This window comes from Perna viridis, chromosome 12 (genome assembly GCF_037379345.1).
Source record: "Perna viridis isolate PV_CMFRI_1.1 ecotype Kerala chromosome 12, ASM3737934v1, whole genome shotgun sequence".
In the NCBI taxonomy this organism is placed as follows: domain Eukaryota; kingdom Metazoa; phylum Mollusca; class Bivalvia; order Mytilida; family Mytilidae; genus Perna; species Perna viridis.
Genome location: NC_142456.1, coordinates 15,283,642 through 15,293,641, shown reverse-complemented (window position 1 = coordinate 15,293,641; position 10,000 = coordinate 15,283,642). Strand labels below are relative to the sequence as shown.

General features: G+C 38.8%; 6 non-coding genes across 6 annotated transcripts; all 6 read left to right on the top strand.

Annotated features, from left to right (window-relative positions):
- The first annotated feature begins 974 nt into the window (after positions 1-974).
- Positions 975-1,167, top strand: LOC148601412 (U2 spliceosomal RNA). Its single transcript, XR_015917511.1, has one exon. It is a non-coding gene; the product is annotated as a U2 spliceosomal RNA (small nuclear RNA).
- Positions 1,168-2,698: 1,531 nt separating this feature from the next.
- LOC148601411 (U2 spliceosomal RNA) lies at positions 2,699-2,891 on the top strand. Its single transcript, XR_015917510.1, has one exon. It is a non-coding gene; the product is annotated as a U2 spliceosomal RNA (small nuclear RNA).
- A 1,534-nt stretch (positions 2,892-4,425) lies between these two features.
- Positions 4,426-4,618, top strand: LOC148601410 (U2 spliceosomal RNA). The gene has a single exon (XR_015917509.1). It is a non-coding gene; the product is annotated as a U2 spliceosomal RNA (small nuclear RNA).
- Positions 4,619-6,148: 1,530 nt separating this feature from the next.
- LOC148601409 (U2 spliceosomal RNA) lies at positions 6,149-6,341 on the top strand. The gene has a single exon (XR_015917508.1). It is a non-coding gene; the product is annotated as a U2 spliceosomal RNA (small nuclear RNA).
- A 1,530-nt stretch (positions 6,342-7,871) lies between these two features.
- Positions 7,872-8,064, top strand: LOC148601408 (U2 spliceosomal RNA). Its single transcript, XR_015917507.1, has one exon. It is a non-coding gene; the product is annotated as a U2 spliceosomal RNA (small nuclear RNA).
- A 1,530-nt stretch (positions 8,065-9,594) lies between these two features.
- On the top strand, positions 9,595-9,787 carry LOC148601407 (U2 spliceosomal RNA). The gene has a single exon (XR_015917505.1). It is a non-coding gene; the product is annotated as a U2 spliceosomal RNA (small nuclear RNA).
- The last annotated feature ends 213 nt before the right edge of the window (positions 9,788-10,000 follow it).

Here is a 10,000-nt window from a genome sequence, read left to right as displayed (position 1 = left end):
TGTAAGTAAACAAAGCTCATGCCATTTCCCCTGATATTAGGCCGGTAATTTTGTGAGGATCGAGACCTAGGCCGTCCGTGACATGCTAAACACGTTTTGCACGTGGAGCACGATTTTCTTTATTGTGTGACACGACTTTCTTATGAATATTGTCTGAAATCAATATGTAATGGTGACACTGTAAGCGTTTCCTATTATTCCAGTTATTTCCCTTTGAACGCCTTTGTTTTGTTTTGTTTTTTTTTCTTTTGACAAAAATTGAGACGCAGGATTGACACGAAGTTTTAAGGCACATTCTTCATCTAGCATCCGTAGCCCAGCGGTAAAGACACTGAGCCAGCATGCCGGAGGTGTTGGGTTCGAGTCCCGGTCGGGGGCTTGAAAAAATTTGAAAGTATCATATTAAATGTAACTTAACTTAACTTGAATTCTAATTGCGAGGTCGGAATATGTTTTTGATATGTTTTGTTTTTTCTTGGATGCGAAATGCATTGAAACAGCAGGAAAAAAAAATCACAGAACCCGGCACCCTGGTCAGAGCTGGACACTGCATGCAAGCGAGGACCTTTACAGACGGTTTTCGACAGAGCCGCCGAGATTGCCTCCATGCTCGTACACTTTTTCTTCCGTCGTATTTAAATAGCCGAGTGACAGAAAAATCGACGATTACAGTACGTTATAGCGACACCTTGATTTAAATGCAATGTCGAATACGTATGTCAAACGTTGTCTCTCCTTTTCTAGCATTGCCTATATGTGTGATAGCAAAACTTTCCCTTTTACAAATTTCAGCAGACTTACCGACTTTCGACGAAATCGACAATGAAGCATAAATGACACCAGACAGTCCAGTGCCGCTAAGTACAGGTTTGAAGGGAAAACGGTTGGAAATTTTGCACAGAAATTGAGAGAAAAAAACCTCTTCAAGAGAGAAGTTTCCAATGAACATCTACGAGAACTTTCTGTAACTCGGCATCGCTTCTCGGCCTTTTGGCTAAGATCAAAGTGTAGTATCTGTTCTTATCAGCTTAATATCTGATACGTGCCCTATGTGGGTACTTCGATATTAAACTGATTTTTGCACCTAGGTGAGATGTTGAGTGCTTGCACCACTCTTGCCACGGGTTGGCCTGGTATTGCAGTACCTCCAGGATCGGCCCACTCTCCCTTTCGGGAGAGAATTAAATTAAATAGAAGACCAGTTTTCCCTTTAAACTGCTACACAGTACACACAGCGGACACGACAGATACATAGGGTAAAAAAATAATTCTCCCGAGGAGGGACAGCAAAAAAAAAAAAAAAAAATAAAATAAAATAATAATAGGCCAAAACAAATAAAAAATAATACTAATAAAAACAGGGACCCGACCGACCTGTAAATGAGAATTATTATTTTTATTTTTTTTTATTTTATTTTTTTTATTATTACTTTTTTTTATTACTATTTTATTTATTTATTATTTTATATTTGCCCCCCCCCCCCCCCAAAAAAAAAAAAAAAAAAAAAAGAAAAAAAAAAGAAAAAGAAAAAAAGAAGTAAAAAAATTAAACTGGCACATCTTTTATATTTTGTGCAGCTTTTCTTTATTCACAGACGGACGAGACCAATAGATAACAGTGCAGACGTACGGAAGTGCAAGACGACGTTATGTCCCCTTACTTATTGTTTCGCAATTTCCCCTATCGACGAGAGTACACATGGGACGTCGCCCGCTGCTAGAAATGTAAGTAAACAAAGCTCATGCCATTTCCCCTGATATTAGGCCGGTAATTTTGTGAGGATCGAGACCTAGGCCGTCCGTGACATGCTAAACACGTTTTGCACGTGGAGCACGATTTTCTTTATTGTGTGACACGACTTTCTTATGAATATTGTCTGAAATCAATATGTAATGGTGACACTGTAAGCGTTTCCTATTATTCCAGTTATTTCCCTTTGAACGCCTTTGTTTTGTTTTGTTTTTTTTTCTTTTGACAAAAATTGAGACGCAGGATTGACACGAAGTTTTAAGGCACATTCTTCATCTAGCATCCGTAGCCCAGCGGTAAAGACGCTGAGCCAGCATGCCGGAGGTGTTGGGTTCGAGTCCCGGTCGGGGGCTTGAAAAAATTTGAAAGTATCATATTAAATGTAACTTAACTTAACTTGAATTCTAATTGCGAGGTCGGAATATGTTTTTGATATGTTTTGTTTTTTCTTGGATGCGAAATGCATTGAAACAGCAGGAAAAAAAAATCACAGAACCCGGCACCCTGGTCAGAGCTGGACACTGCATGCAAGCGAGGACCTTTACAGACGGTTTTCGACAGAGCCGCCGAGATTGCCTCCATGCTCGTACACTTTTTCTTCCGTCGTATTTAAATAGCCGAGTGACAGAAAAATCGACGATTACAGTACGTTATAGCGACACCTTGATTTAAATGCAATGTCGAATACGTATGTCAAACGTTGTCTCTCCTTTTCTAGCATTGCCTATATGTGTGATAGCAAAACTTTCCCTTTTACAAATTTCAGCAGACTTACCGACTTTCGACGAAATCGACAATGAAGCATAAATGACACCAGACAGTCCAGTGCCGCTAAGTACAGGTTTGAAGGGAAAACGGTTGGAAATTTTGCACAGAAATTGAGAGAAAAAAACCTCTTCAAGAGAGAAGTTTCCAATGAACATCTACGAGAACTTTCTGTAACTCGGCATCGCTTCTCGGCCTTTTGGCTAAGATCAAAGTGTAGTATCTGTTCTTATCAGCTTAATATCTGATACGTGCCCTATGTGGGTACTTCGATATTAAACTGATTTTTGCACCTAGGTGAGATGTTGAGTGCTTGCACCACTCTTGCCACGGGTTGGCCTGGTATTGCAGTACCTCCAGGATCGGCCCACTCTCCCTTTCGGGAGAGAATTAAATTAAATAGAAGACCAGTTTTCCCTTTAAACTGCTACACAGTACACACAGCGGACACGACAGATACATAGGGTAAAAATATAATTCTCCCGAGGAGGGACAGCAAAAAAAAAAAAAAAAAAATAAAATAAAATAATAATAGGCCAAAACAAATAAAAAATAATACTAATAAAAACAGGGACCCGACCGACCTGTAAATGAGAATTATTATTTTTATTTTTTTTTATTTTATTTTTTTTATTATTACTTTTTTTATTACTATTTTATTTATTTATTATTTTATATTTCCAACCCCCCCCCCCCCCAAAAAAAAAAAAAAAAAAAAAAAAAAAAAAAAAAGAAAAAGAAAAAAAGAAGTAAAAAAATTAAACTGGCACATCTTTTATATTTTGTGCAGCTTTTCTTTATTCACAGACGGACGAGACCAATAGATAACAGTGCAGACGTACGGAAGTGCAAGACGACGTTATGTCCCCTTACTTATTGTTTCGCAATTTCCCCTATCGACGAGAGTACACATGGGACGTCGCCCGCTGCTAGAAATGTAAGTAAACAAAGCTCATGCCATTTCCCCTGATATTAGGCCGGTAATTTTGTGAGGATCGAGACCTAGGCCGTCCGTGACATGCTAAACACGTTTTGCACGTGGAGCACGATTTTCTTTATTGTGTGACACGACTTTCTTATGAATATTGTCTGAAATCAATATGTAATGGTGACACTGTAAGCGTTTCCTATTATTCCAGTTATTTCCCTTTGAACGCCTTTGTTTTGTTTTGTTTTTTTTTCTTTTGACAAAAATTGAGACGCAGGATTGACACGAAGTTTTAAGGCACATTCTTCATCTAGCATCCGTAGCCCAGCGGTAAAGACACTGAGCCAGCATGCCGGAGGTGTTGGGTTCGAGTCCCGGTCGGGGGCTTGAAAAAATTTGAAAGTATCATATTAAATGTAACTTAACTTAACTTGAATTCTAATTGCGAGGTCGGAATATGTTTTTGATATGTTTTGTTTTTTCTTGGATGCGAAATGCATTGAAACAGCAGGAAAAAAAAATCACAGAACCCGGCACCCTGGTCAGAGCTGGACACTGCATGCAAGCGAGGACCTTTACGGACGGTTTTCGACAGAGCCGCCGAGATTGCCTCCATGCTCGTACACTTTTTCTTCCGTCATATTTAAATAGCCGAGTGACAGAAAAATCGACGATTACAGTACGTTATAGCGACACCTTGATTTAAATGCAATGTCGAATACGTATGTCAAACGTTGTCTCTCCTTTTCTAGCATTGCCTATATGTGTGATAGCAAAACTTTCCCTTTTACAAATTTCAGCAGACTTACCGACTTTCGACGAAATCGACAATGAAGCATAAATGACACCAGACAGTCCAGTGCCGCTAAGTACAGGTTTGAAGGGAAAACGGTTGGAAATTTTGCACAGAAATTGAGAGAAAAAAACCTCTTCAAGAGAGAAGTTTCCAATGAACATCTACGAGAACTTTCTGTAACTCGGCATCGCTTCTCGGCCTTTTGGCTAAGATCAAAGTGTAGTATCTGTTCTTATCAGCTTAATATCTGATACGTGCCCTATGTGGGTACTTCGATATTAAACTGATTTTTGCACCTAGGTGAGATGTTGAGTGCTTGCACCACTCTTGCCACGGGTTGGCCTGGTATTGCAGTACCTCCAGGATCGGCCCACTCTCCCTTTCGGGAGAGAATTAAATTAAATAGAAGACCAGTTTTCCCTTTAAACTGCTACACAGTCCACACAGCGGACACGACAGATACATAGGGTAAAAAAATAATTCTCCCGAGGAGGGACAGCAAAAAAAAAAAAAAAAAATAAAATAAAATAATAATAGGCCAAAACAAATAAAAAATAATACTAATAAAAACAGGGACCCGACCGACCTGTAAATGAGAATTATTATTTTTATTTTTTTTTATTTTATTTTTTTTATTATTACTTTTTTTATTACTATTTTATTTATTTATTATTTTAGATTTGCTACCCCCCCCCAAAAAAAAAAAAAAAAAAAAAAAAAGAAAAAAAAAAGAAAAAGAAAAAAAGAAGTAAAAAAATTAAACTGGCACATCTTTTATATTTTGTGCAGCTTTTCTTTATTCACAGACGGACGAGACCAATAGATAACAGTGCAGACGTACGGAAGTGCAAGACGACGTTATGTCCCCTTACTTATTGTTTCGCAATTTCCCCTATCGACGAGAGTACACATGGGACGTCGCCCGCTGCTAGAAATGTAAGTAAACAAAGCTCATGCCATTTCCCCTGATATTAGGCCGGTAATTTTGTGAGGATCGAGACCTAGGCCGTCCGTGACATGCTAAACACGTTTTGCACGTGGAGCACGATTTTCTTTATTGTGTGACACGACTTTCTTATGAATATTGTCTGAAATCAATATGTAATGGTGACACTGTAAGCGTTTCCTATTATTCCAGTTATTTCCCTTTGAACGCCTTTGTTTTGTTTTGTTTTTTTTTCTTTTGACAAAAATTGAGACGCAGGATTGACACGAAGTTTTAAGGCACATTCTTCATCTAGCATCCGTAGCCCAGCGGTAAAGACACTGAGCCAGCATGCCGGAGGTGTTGGGTTCGAGTCCCGGTCGGGGGCTTGAAAAAATTTGAAAGTATCATATTAAATGTAACTTAACTTAACTTGAATTCTAATTGCGAGGTCGGAATATGTTTTTGATATGTTTTGTTTTTTCTTGGATGCGAAATGCATTGAAACAGCAGGAAAAAAAAATCACAGAACCCGGCACCCTGGTCAGAGCTGGACACTGCATGCAAGCGAGGACCTTTACAGACGGTTTTCGACAGAGCCGCCGAGATTGCCTCCATGCTCGTACACTTTTTCTTCCGTCGTATTTAAATAGCCGAGTGACAGAAAAATCGACGATTACAGTACGTTATAGCGACACCTTGATTTAAATGCAATGTCGAATACGTATGTCAAACGTTGTCTCTCCTTTTCTAGCATTGCCTATATGTGTGATAGCAAAACTTTCCCTTTTACAAATTTCAGCAGACTTACCGACTTTCGACGAAATCGACAATGAAGCATAAATGACACCAGACAGTCCAGTGCCGCTAAGTACAGGTTTGAAGGGAAAACGGTTGGAAATTTTGCACAGAAATTGAGAGAAAAAAACCTCTTCAAGAGAGAAGTTTCCAATGAACATCTACGAGAACTTTCTGTAACTCGGCATCGCTTCTCGGCCTTTTGGCTAAGATCAAAGTGTAGTATCTGTTCTTATCAGCTTAATATCTGATACGTGCCCTATGTGGGTACTTCGATATTAAACTGATTTTTGCACCTAGGTGAGATGTTGAGTGCTTGCACCACTCTTGCCACGGGTTGGCCTGGTATTGCAGTACCTCCAGGATCGGCCCACTCTCCCTTTCGGGAGAGAATTAAATTAAATAGAAGACCAGTTTTCCCTTTAAACTGCTACACAGTACACACAGCGGACACGACAGATACATAGGGTAAAAATATAATTCTCCCGAGGAGGGACAGCAAAAAAAAAAAAAAAAAAATAAAATAAAATAATAATAGGCCAAAACAAATAAAAAATAATACTAATAAAAACAGGGACCCGACCGACCTGTAAATGAGAATTATTATTTTTATTTTTTTTTATTTTATTTTTTTTATTATTACTTTTTTTATTACTATTTTATTTATTTATTATTTTATATTTGCAACCCCCCCCCCCAAAAAAAAAAAAAAAAAAAAAAAAAAAAAAAAAAGAAAAAGAAAAAAAGAAGTAAAAAAATTAAACTGGCACATCTTTTATATTTTGTGCAGCTTTTCTTTATTCACAGACGGACGAGACCAATAGATAACAGTGCAGACGTACGGAAGTGCAAGACGACGTTATGTCCCCTTACTTATTGTTTCGCAATTTCCCCTATCGACGAGAGTACACATGGGACGTCGCCCGCTGCTAGAAATGTAAGTAAACAAAGCTCATGCCATTTCCCCTGATATTAGGCCGGTAATTTTGTGAGGATCGAGACCTAGGCCGTCCGTGACATGCTAAACACGTTTTGCACGTGGAGCACGATTTTCTTTATTGTGTGACACGACTTTCTTATGAATATTGTCTGAAATCAATATGTAATGGTGACACTGTAAGCGTTTCCTATTATTCCAGTTATTTCCCTTTGAACGCCTTTGTTTTGTTTTGTTTTTTTTTCTTTTGACAAAAATTGAGACGCAGGATTGACACGAAGTTTTAAGGCACATTCTTCATCTAGCATCCGTAGCCCAGCGGTAAAGACACTGAGCCAGCATGCCGGAGGTGTTGGGTTCGAGTCCCGGTCGGGGGCTTGAAAAAATTTGAAAGTATCATATTAAATGTAACTTAACTTAACTTGAATTCTAATTGCGAGGTCGGAATGTGTTTTTGATATGTTTTGTTTTTTCTTGGATGCGAAATGCATTGAAACAGCAGGAAAAAAAATCACAGAACCCGGCACCCTGGTCAGAGCTGGACACTGCATGCAAGCGAGGACCTTTACAGACGGTTTTCGACAGAGCCGCCGAGATTGCCTCCATGCTCGTACACTTTTTCTTCCGTCGTATTTAAATAGCCGAGTGACAGAAAAATCGACGATTACAGTACGTTATAGCGACACCTTGATTTAAATGCAATGTCGAATACGTATGTCAAACGTTGTCTCTCCTTTTCTAGCATTGCCTATATGTGTGATAGCAAAACTTTCCCTTTTATAAATTTCAGCAGACTTACCGACTTTCGACGAAATCGACAATGAAGCATAAATGACACCAGACAGTCCAGTGCCGCTAAGTACAGGTTTGAAGGGAAAACGGTTGGAAATTTTGCACAGAAATTGAGAGAAAAAAACCTCTTCAAGAGAGAAGTTTCCAATGAACATCTACGAGAACTTTCTGTAACTCGGCATCGCTTCTCGGCCTTTTGGCTAAGATCAAAGTGTAGTATCTGTTCTTATCAGCTTAATATCTGATACGTGCCCTATGTGGGTACTTCGATATTAAACTGATTTTTGCACCTAGGTGAGATGTTGAGTGCTTGCACCACTCTTGCCACGGGTTGGCCTGGTATTGCAGTACCTCCAGGATCGGCCCACTCTCCCTTTCGGGAGAGAATTAAATTAAATAGAAGACCAGTTTTCCCTTTAAACTGCTACACAGTCCACACAGCGGACACGACAGATACATAGGGTAAAAAAATAATTCTCCCGAGGAGGGACAGCAAAAAAAAAAAAAAAAAATAAAATAAAATAATAATAGGCCAAAACAAATAAAAAATAATACTAATAAAAACAGGGACCCGACCGACCTGTAAATGAGAATTATTATTTTTATTTTTTTTTATTTTATTTTTTTTATTATTACTTTTTTTATTACTATTTTATTTATTTATTATTTTATATTTGCAACCCCCCCCCCAAAAAAAAAAAAAAAAAAAAAAAAGAAAAAAAAAAGAAAAAGAAAAAAAGAAGTAAAAAAATTAAACTGGCACATCTTTTATATTTTGTGCAGCTTTTCTTTATTCACAGACGGACGAGACCAATAGATAACAGTGCAGACGTACGGAAGTGCAAGACGACGTTATGTCCCCTTACTTATTGTTTCGCAATTTCCCCTATCGACGAGAGTACACATGGGACGTCGCCCGCTGCTAGAAATGTAAGTAAACAAAGCTCATGCCATTTCCCCTGATATTAGGCCGGTAATTTTGTGAGGATCGAGACCTAGGCCGTCCGTGACATGCTAAACACGTTTTGCACGTGGAGCACGATTTTCTTTATTGTGTGACACGACTTTCTTATGAATATTGTCTGAAATCAATATGTAATGGTGACACTGTAAGCGTTTCCTATTATTCCAGTTATTTCCCTTTGAACGCCTTTGTTTTGTTTTGTTTTTTTTTCTTTTGACAAAAATTGAGACGCAGGATTGACACGAAGTTTTAAGGCACATTCTTCATCTAGCATCCGTAGCCCAGCGGTAAAGACACTGAGCCAGCATGCCGGAGGTGTTGGGTTCGAGTCCCGGTCGGGGGCTTGAAAAAATTTGAAAGTATCATATTAAATGTAACTTAACTTAACTTGAATTCTAATTGCGAGGTCGGAATATGTTTTTGATATGTTTTGTTTTTTCTTGGATGCGAAATGCATTGAAACAGCAGGAAAAAAAAATCACAGAACCCGGCACCCTGGTCAGAGCTGGACACTGCATGCAAGCGAGGACCTTTACAGACGGTTTTCGACAGAGCCGCCGAGATTGCCTCCATGCTCGTACACTTTTTCTTCCGTCGTATTTAAATAGCCGAGTGACAGAAAAATCGACGATTACAGTACGTTATAGCGACACCTTGATTTAAATGCAATGTCGAATACGTATGTCAAACGTTGTCTCTCCTTTTCTAGCATTGCCTATATGTGTGATAGCAAAACTTTCCCTTTTACAAATTTCAGCAGACTTACCGACTTTCGACGAAATCGACAATGAAGCATAAATGACACCAGACAGTCCAGTGCCGCTAAGTACAGGTTTGAAGGGAAAACGGTTGGAAATTTTGCACAGAAATTGAGAGAAAAAAACCTCTTCAAGAGAGAAGTTTCCAATGAACATCTACGAGAACTTTCTGTAACTCGGCATCGCTTCTCGGCCTTTTGGCTAAGATCAAAGTGTAGTATCTGTTCTTATCAGCTTAATATCTGATACGTGCCCTATGTGGGTACTTCGATATTAAACTGATTTTTGCACCTAGGTGAGATGTTGAGTGCTTGCACCACTCTTGCCACGGGTTGGCCTGGTATTGCAGTACCTCCAGGATCGGCCCACTCTCCCTTTCGGGAGAGAATTAAATTAAATAGAAGACCAGTTTTCCCTTTAAACTGCTACACAGTACACACAGCGGACACGACAGATACATAGGGTAAAAAAATAATTCTCCCGAGGAGGGACAGCAAAAAAAAAAAAAAAAAATAAAATAAAATAATAATAGGCCAAAACAAATAAAAAATAATACTAATAAAAACAGGGACCCGACCGACCTGTAA